Source organism: Salvelinus namaycush, unplaced genomic scaffold (assembly GCF_016432855.1).
Source record: "Salvelinus namaycush isolate Seneca unplaced genomic scaffold, SaNama_1.0 Scaffold138, whole genome shotgun sequence".
NCBI classification, from domain to species: domain Eukaryota; kingdom Metazoa; phylum Chordata; class Actinopteri; order Salmoniformes; family Salmonidae; genus Salvelinus; species Salvelinus namaycush.
Genome location: NW_024058097.1, coordinates 104,388 through 122,915, shown reverse-complemented (window position 1 = coordinate 122,915; position 18,528 = coordinate 104,388). Strand labels below are relative to the sequence as shown.

Below are 18,528 nucleotides of genomic sequence, written 5' to 3'. Positions count from 1 at the left end.
TCTAGAAACCAGTTGAAGGAAAACTCCATCCAAAAACCATATTTTGGTATTTGTTTCATTAGTCCATTGTAACATAGTCCCAAAATGTTTTGCTCGTCAATAATCAAGTTCTCAAGATATGTAACTTTCAAAATACAGAAATCCCCATATGATGCATTTTGCAAATACCAAAAGACTGTTTTGGGTGGAATTTTCCTTTAATGAAAGCATGCATCAGTCAGGTGAAAGGTTATTTGGCATCATGTCCAATGTCAGACTAAAACCTTTTTAATGCCACAGAAAATACCATCCAAAAGGCATTTTATAACAATAATCTTATTTTTAATATACATTGTCGCTTACACTAATAGTCTTAATTCCTGATCAAATTTTGCCAAAACACTTAATGGCAAAGATTATAGGACAGTTGCATTCTGCTGCACTATCCCAGTTCGCCACTAGAGACATACAGGTATTCTATCCAGTGGTGTTCTGCTGCACTATCCCAGTTCACCACTAGAGACATACAGGTATTCTATCCCGTGGTGTTCTGCTGCACTATCCCAGTTCACCACTAGAGACATACAGGTATTCTATCCAGGCGTGTTCTGCTGCACTATCCCAGTTCACCACTAGAGACATACAGGTATTCTATCCAGGCGTGTTCTGCTGCACTATCCCAGTTCACCACTAGAGACATACAGGTATTCTATCCAGTGGTGTTCTGCTGCACTATCCCAGTTCACCACTAGAGACATACAGGTATTGTATCCTACTAACTAGAAGAGGATAGATGTAGAAAAAGGGTGCGCTGATTTTTTTATTTAACCTTTAACTAGGCAAAAGAACAAATTCTTATTTACAATGACGGCTACCAAAAGGCTAAAGGCGTCCTGCGGGGACGGAGCCTGGGATTCAAAATAAATACAGTACATAAAGAGAGAGCTAAGAGAACATAGCAAGGCAGCAACACAACACATCATAGAAGCAACAATACATGGTAGCAGCACAAAACATTGTACAAACATTAGTGGCCACAGACGACAGCACAAAAGGCAAGAAGGTGGAGACAATACATCACACAAAAATGGCACAATGAGGTTTGAGACGGATGGGAAGCGGGACTATCATTCGCTGGAAAATGTGTTGCATTCAATTAACTAGGTCGACCAGACCCAGCTGCTATAGAGAGCAGTTAGTAATGGCATCTTGTTGGGCACCAACTCCGCCACGGTTCGTTGGACAAATCCTTTGGGGAAATGTTTTGACATCAACACTGAAAACAAGATCTGTGGTAAATTCAGGCGTAAACCTTTTTCTGAGATCAGCTAACGGTCACACAATTGAAGCATTTGTACTGAAATTAAAAGCCCCTGCTATAATGGTCAAGTTAACGGATCTCAGAAAATGTAGAATCTCCTAAAAGCCAATTTATGCTTGACAGGAAAATATGATCGGTGCCATATGACTGGTGTGACGCAGACCAGTACTAAACGGCACGCAATATGAACTGTACAGTACGGCCTTTTTCTCCTGTTATTCACCAAAATTCTAATATAAATGCAGTCCCGGTAAGGCTCAATCTGTGTCTGGGAAACTAGCCTCAAGCGCAAACGCTCATACCTTGTAGTGAGCCTAAATTCTCTACCCCTGTGCTTCACGGCCAACAGATGGGGTTAAAAAACCCGATTGTTTCCACCGTAGGTATGGTTGAAAGAACCAGAGGTTACTCATTTGGGAGGTTTTCGGGACTACAAACTGGAACATGTCCATGATACCACCCGTTAAATATACCGGAATTTACTTGGATGAATGCTTCATTTAGCCACCATCTTTAGCGGTTTTGATATCAGTGTAAACCAAGTCTGTTCCATATATTAGCTATAAAATTGTCCCACCGTATCGTTAAAGTACACTCCATGACGAAACATGCATCTCACAATAAATTCCTCCCAAAAACACAACGGCTTAAAATAATTCAGTCAACTTTCTATAGCCAGTGAACAATGTCAATCCCCGTTACGCGTTGTTGATAAATCGTTTACTGTTGACAGGAGAACAAGAGGAGACAATAGGACGAGGTGGATAATTTTATAATAAGGCCGTTTAATCACATGTAAAGATATCTTAGTAAAATCTTGCAGCAAGGCTCTTTCTGTCTGATTCTTATTGAACCGTCCGGAAAAGAGAGTAGTTTCAACAGTTGTACAGTTTTATATAGACAACAAGCAAAGTAGGTTGATCTGCGAGTCTGGCCTTCCGATTGGTCGATCTGGGTCTTGGGTAGTCCTGAACAGGCCTGGTGTCCACGTTCCATTGGTTCCTGAGATAGTTCTTTGTCTTGAGCTCCAACCCTGAGTTGTGTGTGTCTGTGTGATTGTCATGGGGGAGGGGAGTTGTGGGTGTCGTGTATATGTCTAATGAGTCCAGCATATGTCCAAGAGAAAGAGGGGGTGTGGGCATATTGTGTCAACTATAGCTAATGTTGAGAAGTTGTTAAAACAAGTTACCAATATCTAATACAATTTCTTACAAATCCCCCTCTTCACGTCTCACAAGAGACGTGACATAAAAGTATCTTAGTCCTCGAATAGATAAACAGGTCCAGCTTCCCCATCATCAAGCAATGGGAACATTTGGGCCCTTTCCTGAATAGGGTCTATGGCGGCAGTGATAACACGGCTAGCAAGCGTCCGCGCACATGGAATGCAACAGCATCCACAAAGTACAAGAATGCCTGCAAAAACGGAAATTGATACTAGGATAGAGGAAACCAGCGTCTTATATTTACCAAAAGCATCCATCCATGAGTCCCACATAGAAGTGTCCACTCCAGAATGCTGTTTCATCTTACCATTAAGGGTACGAAGTCCCTCCAATGCTACAGTCAGACTCCCATCCGTAGCTGTGTTATTGGGAATGAAAGTACAACACTGTTCACCAAACATTGCACAGACCCCCCCCGTTCAGTCAATAACATATCAACCGCGATTCTATTTTGAAATGCCATCAGGGACGTAGCTGCCAATTGTCCATGGACCGCCTCGAAGCCTTGTTGAGTCCAATTGCCCAGTTTCTGGACATTAAAATGAATGTAGTTAATTCTGTCCACATTTTTACTAACTGTTCACCACCAACAGACAGAAGATTCAAACCCAGCTGTCACTTGGTCCACCAGTTTATATTCATCTGGCACCCCCTAGGGACACCAATAGCATCAATGTAAGTTGAGTCGTACATGAGCAAGGACCAAAAAGGAGACCACTCCAATAACTACACCTGGAGTGGCCAACCACACATTAGTAAACCAAAAAACGAGAATATGTTAAACCCTCAGGTCCATCCCTCTATACAACCTGTACCAGGTGGGCTCGTCGCCACCCGGGAACTTCAAACCTTCACAACAGGGAGGACAAACATCACTTTTTATTCATTCAACAACATCAACTACAGCAAACCAAGGGTCCTCCTCTGTCAGGCCCACTCTCCTGCGGAAGCTTGTTTTCGTATCAGCCTCTCCAACTGGAGCATCAAGCAACGGCATCATACCAGAGGCCCCTTACATATCTGTAACAAACAAGGTATGATACAAGCAACACAGAAATTAAAAACAACAACTAGTGTCAGAAATCCAGTAATCCTCACTGCAGTGTACTTACCAAAACAACCCCCCAGCCAGGGGAACAGTCCACTCTCCTCCACACCTGCAAGACCCTCCATCTCCACTGATAACCTTGCCAACCCACTCAGAGCTTTTGAAATGCTCCCATCCGGACTAGTATTGTTAGGAACAAACGTGCAACACTGTTCTACAATCTTTTTACATACACCTCCCTGGTTGGCCAGACTTATGTCCAGTGTTAGTCTATTGTGTCTACTGGTTTGTGAGGTAGCATCCAATTGTTCAGCCATCCCTGTAAGTCCTGTGTGGGTGTGTTTAACAAATCATCATTAATTATAGTAGATATAATTGATCCAGACCTTTTGTTTTAGCATCAACAATAGCTGGGCCAATGATGGGCATCAGATGCCACAGGCCATCATTCCTGTTTAATGTCTGGAATTCGTGGGGGACCCCTATTGGGACCCCCAACAGGTTGGTGTGCATGTTATCTGTACCCTCGGACCAAGGAGCGTCACGGTTCTGCCGTCTCCTGGGTTGGTACCGAGTCTCTGTGTCATGTACAGCTCCCAGAAGTTGGTTAGCTATAACCTCAATAATAGGCAATGGTGGTATCAGACTGGCCAAAACACATGTGCAACGACAATTTCCTTTCAAAATGGGGTCAACCGCCTGGCAGGTCCACACATCCACCATACATCAGCAACACCTCTAGTTAATAGTGGCATTAGTGATGCAGGTAGTAGTAGGGAGCCTTCCATAGTCTATACCTCTACCTGTACCAGTGATACAGCTGTTATATCCCCCATATGCCTTAACTCCCCACGGTACCTTCTGGGGAGGGACTTCTGGGAACACAAGACTCAGAGTCTTACACAGGGTTGAATTTGGCTTAAGCTTTCCAATATGCACATCCAACCTTCCCCATTACTTAGGACAAATGGGTGAGCAGCCAGAATAGGTCTGGCATGTCCACATACGACACAGTCCTTTCTATTAAGTGTTTTGTAGGCCAACCACATATTCTCCCTTTCCTCATAACCAGTTTCAGTCCCCAAATGTTCACTATCTGAGATGTCTTTTATATTTATTATCTGTACCAGATTGGAGAGCTTAGGTGATGGCGTGGGACTTGGTCTTGAAGTGGTGGAGGAGGCCGGCTGAACCCTGGTCCGTTGGAACTGGTGGTGGTTCTGGCAGCACTGCGATGGTAACATCCCCATCGTATCCTAATCAGACAGCTCAGGACTACAAGCAGTCCTGTAAAACCCCACCCTCTCCCCGAGAACACATCATCAGCCAGAGATCAAACAACACTTTCACTTCTATGAATGTACACAGTGTTGAGAGGTCGGGGTCAGGGATTCTTCATTAAGGAGTTGATCCCCGAGCTCTATTAGCAACGGTTCTTCTCCTTAACTCTGTGATCATTCGGCAGTGTCAGTGTGTCTCACCCTCCAAGTGCGATATGCCCCCAGGTCGAGTGATTCACCTTCTCCCTTAATTCACCTGCAATGGATAAACTCTTGGACATACAGGTTTGGTTAACAAACAGTTTCTCATGTTCTTTCTGATTATATATTTAACTTTTATGCCTATTTTTTTCTAGAAATTTTTAATTTTAAATAAGTTTATTATCCAATAGGCCCCATCCTTTCCTAGACCACAATGTACCCTCCTTCGTTTGATACCTGGCTCTGGCCAGGTATCAACCTTACCTACTCTAAATAATGACTTAGTACATCATATTATAAGAACGTCCCTTTTATTCGCCGCATATCCAATTCTCCCTTGGGCGTATATTCATATCTATTCTTTTCCAATTCTCTGTGAAGTGACTTATCTACTTTGAAATGTATCTGTGCTGCTTATATATGTTAACCCCTTTCTCTCCTATCTTATTTCACAGCCTACCTTGCTCATTTCCTGGTCCACCCTCCCCACTCTGCTCTCAAACCTTCAAGGTCTCAACAGTGCGGGGTAGACCCATCTGTCTGCCTTTTTCTAATAATAGTCAATAACAACTATGTGTTCCTTTACAATATTAACTAAGTGTCTCACTGTTTTGACTTTATCTGCATGGATTTAAAAATAACAACAGGTCTTATAGTGTCAATCTCTAAAGTCCTTACATAACCTTAATTAACCTATCTCTATCTTCTAATGGCCAATACAAATGCTTACCTTATGGTCAAGAGTTATAAACTCTATTATAATCAATTTACCTCAAAACTAGTATCCCAAATGACACAACTTCATTATTCTCACTACATTTTCCCCGTGAGTGATCAAGTCACCGGAAAAATGCAACGAAAACAGAAAATAGGTCAAAAGGTTACACCTACATTCGTGTTCCATATCTAGACATACCAAAAGAACCCTTTATCTTCTCAAAGTCCCTTGCCTAAATAAAACTCAGAAAGTAAAACTCCTATTCCCATATGAGTGTATTCTTTTAAGATATCTTATCTCTGGGTACACGGAAACCCTTAGCCTTAATGTTTACTCCAAAAAACAAAATTATGTCACCAATATTCAACCAGGCCCCCCGTCGGCTGGGAGACCATTGGGTGCTGCAATACTGCCATCTTCTGTCCATTCTCTGCACAGCTCTCCACCCACTCTTATTCAACCTTCTCAATTTGAGCCATATTAGTTTCTTATTTTAACTATTGTTTTCTAAATTTTTAATTTTTTAAATTTTTTAATCTATTATTACCTAGTTAGACTAGAGTGTCCGTGACATACATCCATGGGGATCCGGTTATAGTTATTCTATTAACCATGTGAAAGTGCCCAGGGACACCCCAAATATCAGTAGGAATATCACAAATAAGGGGCCAGATATCCCTAGCCTTGCCCAGGGAGGGAGAAATATCCCTCTAACTGGGCGAGGTTCCTTTATCAGGGGAGGCGGAGTTTGATGCCGCATCACCTGAGTCAGGAATGTCTTCATTTGGAATCGAATTTAAGCTGTTTAAATCAGCTCTGACTTCTGTCAGTGTTCTAGAAGGGATTGGGGCTGGAGTGCAATGTGTGAGGTGGTGCCAAGGTGCGCCTGATTTACCTTTGACCTGGACTGAGTGTGAAGTAACCTCCCTCACTTCGTACAGTCCAGTCCACCTGGGTTCTAGCCACTTTCTCTTGTGGACTTTCACCCCACCCAGTCACCAATTTTTCCTTCAGTGGTGCCGGATCTCCCGTCAGCTTCCCCATTGGACCTTGTGAATCTGTGTGGAGAGAGCTGCAGAAAGTTCCGTCAATTATCAGACATTACAATTTGTTGTACATCAAGGGCGGGCATATGACCTCCCTCCCTTGGTGAACCCAGCATGACTCCTCCAGCCATTGTCTCATGAGGAGAGAGATGGGTGCCTGCACCTGGAGAGGCTATCATGGCCAGCAACGCCAGGGGCAGGACTTTAACCCAAATCAACTTCAAACCTGCACATACCTTTGATTGGCGCGTTCCACGAGACTTATGAGATTGTGGCCTGTACACTAACCCCATCATTAAACAACATCCATTAATCAGTTGACATTTACACATCCGACCCTATTGGTACATGGAGCGTTTGTCATTAAACAATACACACCCAATCTTTCCTCCACCTGTCTCAGGTGTTGGTTACTGAAATGGGACCCGTTTGTCGGATCAGATTTGCCTCGGAACTCCATACCTTAGTATGAGTTCGGTTTGCAGCCACTTAATGACCGATTTTGCATCCTCCCTTGCTGTTGGTATTGCCTCAACCTATTTAGAGAACCTGTCTACCATAACTAACAGGTACCTTTTCCATTTGTCACATTGTCTTGCCCCATTTCTGTGTAATCTATGCTGATGTCCTGCTAACCCATTGTGGTCCATCAGTATGGACTGCTCCATGAGCATACGCTGAGTCGGTGTAGATGTTTACAGTCTTTCCTTCAGCCTTTTCCAAAGCTTGTGATAACCCTATGATTTCTGCCAGTTGGGCCGATGCAGGTTGTGGGATGATGGCAGATTCCAAGGTCACGTGTGACCCGTCTGGAAGCTGCTGCACCACTTCGTATGCTGCTATGTTCCCTTCCTCTCCTCTATAGCAGCATCCATCTGTGTATAACCATAGGTCCGGGTTGGTGAGTGGTTCGTTCCCCAGGTCAGGTCTCCGTTTCAGTTCCTGTGCAGCTCTTTCTGCACAGGAGTGGGGCAGACCTTCTTCAGCATTGAGTGCGTCTGCCATGTTTTTGTCAGTATTGACAAATGTGATGTGTGATTGTGTGCATTTTATTCTGGATTTTCGTTTTTCTTTCAGCGCTGAACGTGAATTCTTTGCTCATCAGATATGCTGCAACCCCATGGTGGGTGTGGATTTCCAATGGATGGCACATTATCATGTGGGCTGTTTTTCCAATAGCTTTTGCCACTGCAGCCACATACCTGGAGCATGTGGTTTGTCCTTCTTCAATGTGGCCCAGTTTGGAGGAGTGATACCTCAACACTCTACTCTCCCCCTCTAGGTTCTGGAAAAGGATGGATGATGTAAATCCTTCTTTTTCAGAAAGATCCAGATGGAACTTGTTTTTTTTAGTCAGGTGCTGTTAAGGCTACTGCCACTTAGAGATCTGTTTTCAAGAGTGCAAAAGCCTTTGATGCTTCAGTAGTCCAGGTCAATGATGAGTGTAGGTTAGTGGTGAGCAGCTTCAGGGCCATGGGGCATATTCGTCAGACATGCCCTGGAAAGGGGGAGGTGATTGCTGATTCGGGTCTGGATTGGGGTGATTGTATGCGGGTTGAAGGGCCGCACGTGGTTGATACATCATGGGACGGACCCCTCCCCCTCTTCTGTCCTGCATTCTCTGATCCAAGTATTCATTGAATTTGTGTTTGGGGACGATAGTCGTGGTCATTTTGTCGTTAAGCTATGTCTGGGTCTATTAATATCTTTGTATACTTTAGCCCGTCACTGATCGAACCCAGCGATGTATTTTTTCTCTCTAACCCCCCCCAGTCTCGTGTCCGACCCGCGTGGACAAAGAATTTTATTGCCGTGTATTCGATGAATTATTTTCGTTTTCCAACAATATTTCAGCTATATCTTTTTGAAACAATATACGAATATATTCACGCGCTCCTGATATAATTGGAATGACAGTTATAAGATCTTTTATTCGAAAGATATTATTGCTTTTAACTTTTTTGATTAATTTGAACTTTTTTCCGATTAATTAAATACTTTGCCAAAACATTTAAGAAATTTCCTTTGGGAACAATATACTAGTAATTCAAACGCTTCTAAAATAATTGTCAAATTAATTCTAACCCTTAAGGATTTATCAACAGCACGAGAGGGAAAAATCAGGTCAACTCATCAACAGAAAATAGTTGCTTCACAGCAACATACACATTGACACGGCGGTCACTTTAGCACAGCCCCAACTTAGCTTATGGCTAATTAGTAGCAATCGGCCTCGTGGAACGTTCAATCACCCACATTGATTTGGCGTTATCGACTAGTCTCGGTTCTGCTCATGCAACTTATTTCATATTTCATCATTTAATTTCATCAATTCCTCACTGGTATATCAGACTACTTGGAATACATTTCAGACAAAATTCATTTAATTCCTCACTGTTATCAGACTACTTGGAATACATTCAGAATAACACGCATAGCCTTCTGTCTACTGGAATGCCAACTCCAGTAGACTCAGGTTCGCTATTACCAACTTGATCACACAATATCACAATTTCATCAATTCCTCACTGGTATATCAGACTACTTGGAATACATCTCAGACAAAATTCATTTAATTCCTCACTGTTATCAGACTACTTGGAATACATTCAGACAAAATTCATTTAATTCCTCACTGTTATCAGACTACTTGGAATACATTCAGACAAAATTCATTTAATTCCTCACTGTTATCAGACTACTTGGAATACATTCAGACAAAATTCATTTAATTCCTCACTGTTATCAGACTACTTGGAATACATTTTTAACGCAGATATCCTTACACTATGCCTTAGATTCTAAACAATTCCACATAAATTTAGCAACAATTCACTCACCACAGTACTTCTGATCATTGAATTTAGATATTGGCTATAATACAATATGCAGATCTTGATTAAACAGGCATCTGCTTACCTTTTAGTATCGAGCTCTCTGATCAGTTTCCTGGGTGGGTTGAATTGCGATTCTCCCTCGAAAAGGTCACCTCTCCTCTGGAATCTTTCTCCCTCTCGTCTCCTGTCCGATTAATTTTCTATTGGGCCGAATTCAAAGATGCAACCATCCTCTGCTTACCAAGTCTGTTGATAAATCGTTTACTGTTGACAGGAGAACAAGAGGAGACAATAGGACGAGGTGGATAATTTTATAATAAGGCCGTTTAATCACATGTAAAGATATCTTAGTAAAATCTTGCAGCAAGGCTCTTTCTGTCTGATTCTTATTGAACCGTCCGGAAAAGAGAGTAGTTTCAACAGTTGTACAGTTTTATATAGACAACAAGCAAAGTAGGTTGATCTGCGAGTCTGGCCTTCCGATTGGTCGATCTGGGTCTTGGGTAGTCCTGAACAGGCCTGGTGTCCACGTTCCATTGGTTCCTGAGATAGTTCTTTGTCTTGAGCTCCAACCCTGAGTTGTGTGTGTCTGTGTGATTGTCATGGGGGAGGGGAGTTGTGGGTGTCGTGTATATGTCTAATGAGTCCAGCATATGTCCAAGAGAAAGAGGGGGTGTGGGCATATTGTGTCAACTATAGCTAATGTTGAGAAGTTGTTAAAACAAGTTACCAATATCTAATACAATTTCTTACAGCGTGCATGTTTATAACCACCTAGAATAACTACATAATGATATGAAGGAAATGTCACATTGTTCAGTATTGATTTCAGACCATATGGTTCATTCAAAATGGCCAAATTCACCAAGTCTGATTTACTACCACAAAGAACAAAAAATAGGACAAGCATTAATTTGTAGATTTATTTATACATCAAAACAGTCACAGGGTTGAATTGACTTGGCCTGGTTTTCCCCAGTTCCAACGAGACGTCCCACTTCCTTGCTGACCAAACAGGAGTGCAAGAGGGCTTGTCAGTGTAGGACAGGAGAGCTAGAGGGAAAATAGGGTGAGAATTAAACCCTGGTGATACTGTAGGGACCAATACACAAGGTCTGAGATGACTTGATCAGAGAGTAACCAATCAGTCAGCGTTACATCAGACTGGGGCGGTAATGATGACTCATCACGTCAGAGTATGTAGTTTATAACAAATTGCATGGGTCAGTGTGATGATCCAAGAGGAACATTCAACAGTACATTAACAACATCTTCCTAATATTGATCTGCCCCCCTTTTCCATTATAATACATATAGTCATGGCCAAAAGATGAGAATGGCAATACAAAGGATTTAAATTCCTTTGGATGGGGTATGGTAGGTGCCAGGTGGACCGGTTTAGCTCAAATGAAACACTGCTGGGTTTGTCAAGAGCAAGTTTCTTATGTGTATCAACACTGGTCCACCACCCAAAGGACATCCAGCTAACTTGACTCCAATGCCGACCCACAGTTGTGTCACGGGCCAACAGCCCTGTGGAACGCTTTCAGACCCCTTGTAGACAACTGAGGCTGTTCTGAGGGCAAACTCAATATTAGGAAGGTTTAATGTCCTCTATACTCAGTGTATTATAATACTGGAACCGTAAGTCATTCCCACTACACACCTTCCCGCTCCACCAGCACAGCAACACTTCAGCAGCCAACGAGCTCTAAAAAGACAGAACAGTTTTAAAACCAAATAATTCCAATCTTATTTTACTAGACTCCATTCAGAGCATTCTGAAACCAGATCAGGAGTGTCTAGTTCAGTCATTGCAGCCATCCAGCCAGCAGTCCAGGGTCTGGGATCAAGCCCCCACCCAGTCACCCTCCCTCCAGGCAGGCAGCCCACCTTACCCCTGTCCCAGAGACACAGGAGCAGGCTTGTCAGTGCCTGCCCAACCCACAGGAGGGCCGATGGGAGGCCAGACCTTTATCCAGCCCAGAGCACAGGACAGGATTGCCACCTGACTGGTGCGTTAAGTAGTGTGTTCATCATTTACAACATTCCAGAATGCTTAATGTGGAGCGTTACAATGCTGTCAAAAGTCACACACCTTTCCAAACACGGCAGACACTAGGACCTCAACCAGGGGGGCAGAAACCTAGAGGGAGAAAGTAGAAAAGCATGAAGTGACATTGTAAGACCTTGTAGTCAGACATGAGATCAGTCTATAGCAGTGTATTCTAATCCTGGGGACCCAAAACTGTCAACAAGTGTTCCCCCCCCCAGAACTAGGCTTGGGTGGTCTACCAGGGCATTTGGAAAACAGGGTTTCACCAATAACATTTACATTATTTCTATGAAGTTTATATTAATAGCTACTTATGTATTTTACAGTAGGTCCAGTCACATGGTGTTTGTTTACAAGAATGAGACCAGAGCATTGTGAGTCCCTCACTGTTGACCAGGTGATCTAATTACAGGACAGAATTCACAACTCAACGTGTGAAGTGTTAATATGCTGGGACAGCACTGCCAGTGAAAACCTGAATACCACCCTACACCTGATTACACTCAAACCCTTGATTGAATTAGGTGAATAATGCTGCGTTTACACAGGCAGACCAATTCAGATTTCCACTAATTGGTGATAGGAAAGATCTGGTGTGATTGATCCTGATTTGATTACTCATGACTAATTAGTGAAAGATCAGAATTGAGCTGTGTCTAAACAAAGCCTTACACCTAGGTCCCCAGAACCAGGATTGTGAAACACTAATCTAGAGTATAGATCAGTTCAGTAACCAATCAGTCAGCTTAACATCAGACTGGGGCGGTAACAGGAAATCATCACTTCTACATTATAAAGGACAGAAGTTAATGGCAACAGATCAAAGTTGATCCTACACACCTTGAGGTAGTGCAGCAACAATTCTCCAGTGGCCAGGCTGGAACAGTTAGGACCTGGAAGGAACAGATACCAAATTAAACATTATGCAGAAGTACATTAGGTATTGCAGACTATATGCAGAGCATTCTGAAATGAGATCAGGCCCAGCTTCAGTCATTGTAGCCATCCAGCCAGTGGTCCAAGGTCTGGCTACAAGCTCCCCACCCAGACACCCTCCCTCCAGGCAGGCAGCCCACCTTACCCCTGCCCCAAACAGAAAAGCAGGCTTGTCAGTGTCTGCCCAACCCACAGGAGGACCGATGGGAAACCTGCGTTGATGCCAGCCACAGAGCACCGGACAGAAGCCAACCAACTGTTATGAATATCGATTCATCACATACAGCATTCCAGAATGTTCCAATTGGTGGGTGTGAGCTGTAGTTAAGCGTACATGGGAATTGTAGTTCCCTCAGTGATGTTAATGAGTAGGTAGAAGGTAGGTGGAGTTTGTAGCAAGTGCAAGAGGTGAAAGGTCAGTGAGTGAAGATGCTGTAAAAACACAATCATACACACCTTCCTGAAGACTGCAGACCCACAAGGACATCAACTGGGGGAGGAGAGTTGAGGGATAATTAAGTGGTATTGTAAGAACTAGTGGTCAGACATTAGATCAGTCTACAGCACAGCATTATCTAATCCTGGGGACCCACCACTCCTCTGGGTCCCCAGGACCAGACCTCACTGCTATAGTGTAGATCAGTTCACTAACCAATCAGTCAGCTTAACATCAGACTGGGGCGGTAACAGGAAATCATCACTTCTACATTATAAAGGACAGAAGTAAAGTCGATCATACACACCTTGTGGTAGTTCAGTAACAGGCATCTTCTAGTGACCAGTCTGGTACCACCATCAGGACCTGAAGGAGAGGAGTCCAAATAAACATGCTGAACAGCACTACATTAATACTGCTTTATTGTCTGATAGATCAGAGGGGTAACCAATCTAAAAGACAACTGATCCTAGACCAGCACTATCACCCTGAGAGACTAAATACATCAGTTATTTGGAAGTCAGTAGTTATTTGGAAGTCTAGTTATTCTAGTTACACTAGTTATTTGGAAGTCAGTATTCTTACCTCAATCCTGCTTAAACTGTATTGATGGTACTGCATGAAAATATAAATTAACTGACTACACCCTGAGTGGCCCATCCACCCCAGTCACTTGTGCTGCTACTAGCATTTCATGAATGATTCTGCATCTACTTCTTGATATTAAATCAAATAACAGCCATTTTGGATCAACAATGCAAAGCCAAATGATTTTGTGTGTGAGTCTCTGGTCCCATCAGACAGTTGGTAACCCCAACCAGCTGTCCCCTTGTTGCCCTGGCAACACCAGTGGGACAACCTTTGCAGGTTCTGTCGTCGACACAGGGCGTAAGACACGTGCGGGTGTCATCACTTGGAGCCAGAGTCACCACGACTACCAAACATCAACTGTTCACTCTTGTTTGCAGTGAGTTAATACTAGACTGGTTATAGCTTGTGGCTAAGGAAGAGGCTCTGGTTAAGATACAAGGACTAGAGATTCATTTCCCGTGACAATTACCGAACGTACTCATTAACCAAAACTCACCAGTCTAGTTGGCATCACGACTCCCTGTTCAGCCACATACAGAGGAAACCTAAGACAAAAGCTTCAAGATAATGTCTTGCTGGGGACCAGATACCAGGCAGGCACATGGAGGGGTTAGACATTACATATGTAGCCTTTATGACAGGTTACGTAGCCCTCTGCTGAAGTCAGCTATTCCTTTTCTCAACAGGAGTTCAGACGAACCAGATTCCAAAGAGAATATTCATCATGTTCAGCAGAAGGACGGGATCCCTCAAACATGTTGCGCTCAGCTAAACTGTACAAGTAAAAAAAGTTGTATGGGAATGTTATGTACATACCAATAAAATAATATTTAAAAAGGAAATCAAACTTCACATTGAACTACCCCTTTAAGGACAAATTAAAGACTGGTGTTAAAATATCCATTTAGACTGGATGGATCCATACCTGCATAGCTAGACCTGATAGACCTGAAGAAAGGATATGCTGATTCTTGATACTATTTGAATGGAACCACTTATAAGTCTGTGGAGGGGTGAGAATAATGCAGGAGAATAGACCACCATAGTAAAAGATAAAAACAAAAAAAAAACATTGGTTTTCTATATTTTTTGTTGTCCACAACAGGGTAACAATGTGTGTGCAAAGTTACACTCAAGAATGAGAGAGCTACATAATATTTGGTATGAAGTTTCCCAGGTGTCCCTCACGAGTTTTCCCAAATGTACACAAGTGGACAAATTGGTCCATTTGAAAGTACATACCTATAGAGAACATACTAAAATGCTTTAATAATAAAGTTTACACACTCCCAGGAATGTCATACGTAATGGATCATTAGCATCCCGACACAAAAGTTACTAACAGGAGACGCGACGAGAACGCTGATCCAATGCCTCCCAAAACAAGGAGTGATTTAAGATAAACGGCCACATTAGCAGCCAACACTGATCTAATGTCAGAAGTGTAACACCACAAACTGAGGGAGAAAACACACTACTTACAATTAGAGTATTCAGAACACCCACAGTCCTCTACACCAGATTGAGCTGCTGATGCCAAGGCCCATAGCAGTCTCTCTCTGTTGTAAAGCAGAGGGTAACACCTCTACACCAGATTGAGCTGCTGATGCCAAGGCCCATAGCAGTCTCTCTCTGTTGTAAAGCAGAGGGTAACACCTCTACACCAGATTGAGCTGCTGATGCCAAGTCCCATAGCAGTCTCTCTCTGTTGTAAAGCAGAGGGTAACACCTCTACACCAGATTGAGCTGCTGATGCCAAGGCCCATAGCAGTCTCTCTCTGTTGTAAAGCAGAGGGTAACACATCTACACCAGATTGAGCTGCTGATGCCAAGGCCCATAGCAGTCTCTCTCTGTTGTAAAGCAGAGGGTAACACATCTACACCAGATTGAGCTGCTGATGCCAAGTCCCATAGCAGTCTCTCTCTGTTGTAAAGCAGAGGGTAACACGTCTACACCAGATTGAGCTGCTGATGCCAAGGCCCATAGCAGTCTCTCTCTGTTGTAAAGCAGAGGGTAACACCTCTACACCAGATTGAGCTGCTGATGCCAAGGCCCATAGCAGTCTCTCTCTGTTGTAAAGCAGAGGGTAACACCTCTACACCAGATTGAGCTGCTGATGCCAAGTCCCATAGCAGTCTCTCTCTGTTGTAAAGCAGAGGGTAACACATCTACACCAGATTGAGCTGCTGATGCCAAGTCCCATAGCAGTCTCTCTCTGCTGTAAAGCAGAGGGTAACAGCACAAGTAGTGCAGGTGATGGGAGATTTCATTTTGCACAGAGTACAACAACGCCTCCCTACTGTGCCCTTTTGGCCCCGAGGCACATTCAGGTCTGCAGTGATGTATTTTGGCAGGTGAACATCACTGGAGGCAGGAGTAGAGCGGACAGAAGGTGCTGCAGTGGACTTTGTGCCGCAGTCAGCAAGCTCCTGGATGAGCAGCTCTCTGAAGGCTAGCTGTGTCATGGGGGTCTGTCCACAGATCTTAGCCTTTTCCTTCTGGAGGATGAATGCATTCACCACAGCAATGTCGATGAAGTGATAGAAGAATGTCTTGTACCATTTCATTGTCTTGTGGAGAACATTGTAGTAGCCTATCAGAGCGTCTGACAGGTCCACACCTCCCATGCTCTTATTGTAATCCTTCACAGCAGCTGGAACGGGGACATCTTTCTTGGTCCATGTCCCATTAGCGTCCTTCGCACGCCTGCGGATGTGATCGCCACTGTACGATTTGTGGATACTGGAGCACATGACCACCTCTCTGGCATCCATCCACTTCACAAAGAGCAGGTCATCTTTACGAATCCATCGTATGGTACCCCTTTCAGCCCTCTTAGGCATGTCGTTTACTTTTGTTTTGGGAAAACCCACTCCGTTGGGACGAATAGTTCCACAAGACCATACATTCAGCTTCCTCAGGTCTATAAACAGGGTAGGGCTTGTGTAAAAGTTATCCACAAACAATTTGTAGCCCGTCCCCAGCAGTGGAAAATCCAATAATTTCATTACGGAATCATAACCAAGTCCCATACCGGTGGCTGAGATGGACTTCCCCTCATACACAAAGAAATTTCAAGTGTAGGCACATGCAGAATCTGCCAAAACAAACAGCTTGTAACCCCATCTTGTTGTCTTGTTAGGCATATACTGTTTGATTCCAATTCTGGCCTTTGAGGCTACCATCCTCTCATCGATGGACAGGTTCTGGGAAGGCTGAAAATGGGTCTTGCATGCCTCAACAATGCTGGAGTAGAGAGGTTTGATTTTGCAGAGCCTATCAAAGCTTGCTGTGCCCTTCTTCTTGTCATTGTTGTCGTCAGCTTGTGGGTCACTAATATGAAGCGCCTGCGAGACGGTCAGAAACCTCTTACAAGACATGATAGTTGTAGGGAAAGGCAGTTGGTAGAGTCTTGAGCTTCTCCAGTAGTCCGTCAGTTTTTTCATCTTCACAATCCCCATATAAATGACCAGTGAGATGTAACAGTACAGGTCTTGGATGGAAATGGGCTTCCATGCCTTTTTCTTGCCTGCTTGCTTCTTAGCCCCATACTTGTTGGTGTTCGACACAAGCAAATCAAGAACTGACGAGGAGAAAAACATCTGGAAAAGATTAAGGTGGCTGTACTTTCCAGTCATGTCCAGCTGAGGTCCTGGCTGCCTTTTAGGTCGAAATGTTGGTCGAAGTGGCTCCACATCATCCTCTAGCACAGTGCGCCAACGGTCCTCTCCCTCGGTGGTAGTTGCCGCTGGTACACTGGCCCTCCTCCGCTTCTGGTCTGGACTCATAACACCTCTAGATGGCCGGGTGGGTGTGGAGCCAGAGACAGCAGCAGGGGTCAGACTGGAGGAACCAGTTCCTATGTTTGAATGAGTGTGGGATGGACTTGAATGTGGTTTCTTTGGAGATGGCTCCCAGAGGTCATCGGAGTCTCTACCTCTATTGAGGATAAAATATAAATTAAATGTTTAGAACTCAAGTTTCCTATTAGTTATTTTATTTAACCTTTATTTTAGCAGGGAGTGAGCACTGCATCAATACATCAAATACACAACACTCATCTATATTATATAGAGTATGGGGAACACAATCACTATGATGAAATATGTGGACCAATAGGCAATAAGACACTCAAAAACAGCATGTCATAGCCAACAGAAAATACACTTTGGCTATGCTAATACAGTGTATGCCTCAGGTCTATATAGCTATATAGAAATATCTCAAATGAATATGCAACCATTTAACCAACTGCATTAGCATGAGAAGCAAAAAACCTATTTTACTTACTGATCTAAAAGTGGATCTTCTCCTTCCAAAAATATTTCTTCCTCACTGGAATCAAAACTGTACTCACTCATGGAGTCCTCATCCATTAGTTCTGTGTCACTCTCCCAGTCCATTTCTGCAATGTTCTCATCCAAATTTGTAAACTTGGACTTCAATGTAGCTTTTCCACTAGTAGTAGCCATGTTCTTTTTTTAAGTTTTGAGAAAAGTTTGTAGAAGAGAACGAACCACTGCGTATCATTAACTACCGCGAGTCCTGTTTGCTTTCACCAGAGAATGAACACTGTTGCCCACAGCTCTAGCATGATGGTTGTTTGTAGTACAAAAGGCGTCCACATGCTGCTGGAAAGCCCAGCTCATTGGCTATCTAGCTTGATCGCTTTCAAAATGATAGGTGGTCCTTGGACCAAGACTCTGTCAATCAAGTGAACACCTGGTCTCATTGGTGCCTAACGATGGCTTACCTTCATTAGGCTAATTGACGTGTTGTGTAGCCAATATGTCAGAGGTGAATGTATCAAACAAGTTGCATTGATAAGTGTTCTGTTGTTGTGCACTATTCC

General features: G+C 43.4%; 1 protein-coding gene, 2 non-coding genes and 2 pseudogenes across 3 annotated transcripts in view; all 5 read right to left on the bottom strand.

Moving 5' to 3' along the window:
• LOC120036514 (piggyBac transposable element-derived protein 4-like) overlaps positions 1-18,528 on the bottom strand; it is a 140,825-nt gene that overhangs the window by 107,898 nt on the left and 14,399 nt on the right. The window lies entirely within an intron of this gene.
• LOC120036578 lies at positions 10,780-10,853 on the bottom strand (annotated as a pseudogene).
• LOC120036570 lies at positions 12,433-12,502 on the bottom strand. Its single transcript, XR_005474573.1, has one exon. It is a non-coding gene; the product is annotated as a small nucleolar RNA SNORD31 (small nucleolar RNA).
• Positions 13,282-13,356, bottom strand: LOC120036594 (annotated as a pseudogene).
• LOC120036545 lies at positions 13,876-14,002 on the bottom strand. Its single transcript, XR_005474549.1, has one exon. It is a non-coding gene; the product is annotated as a small nucleolar RNA SNORD22 (small nucleolar RNA).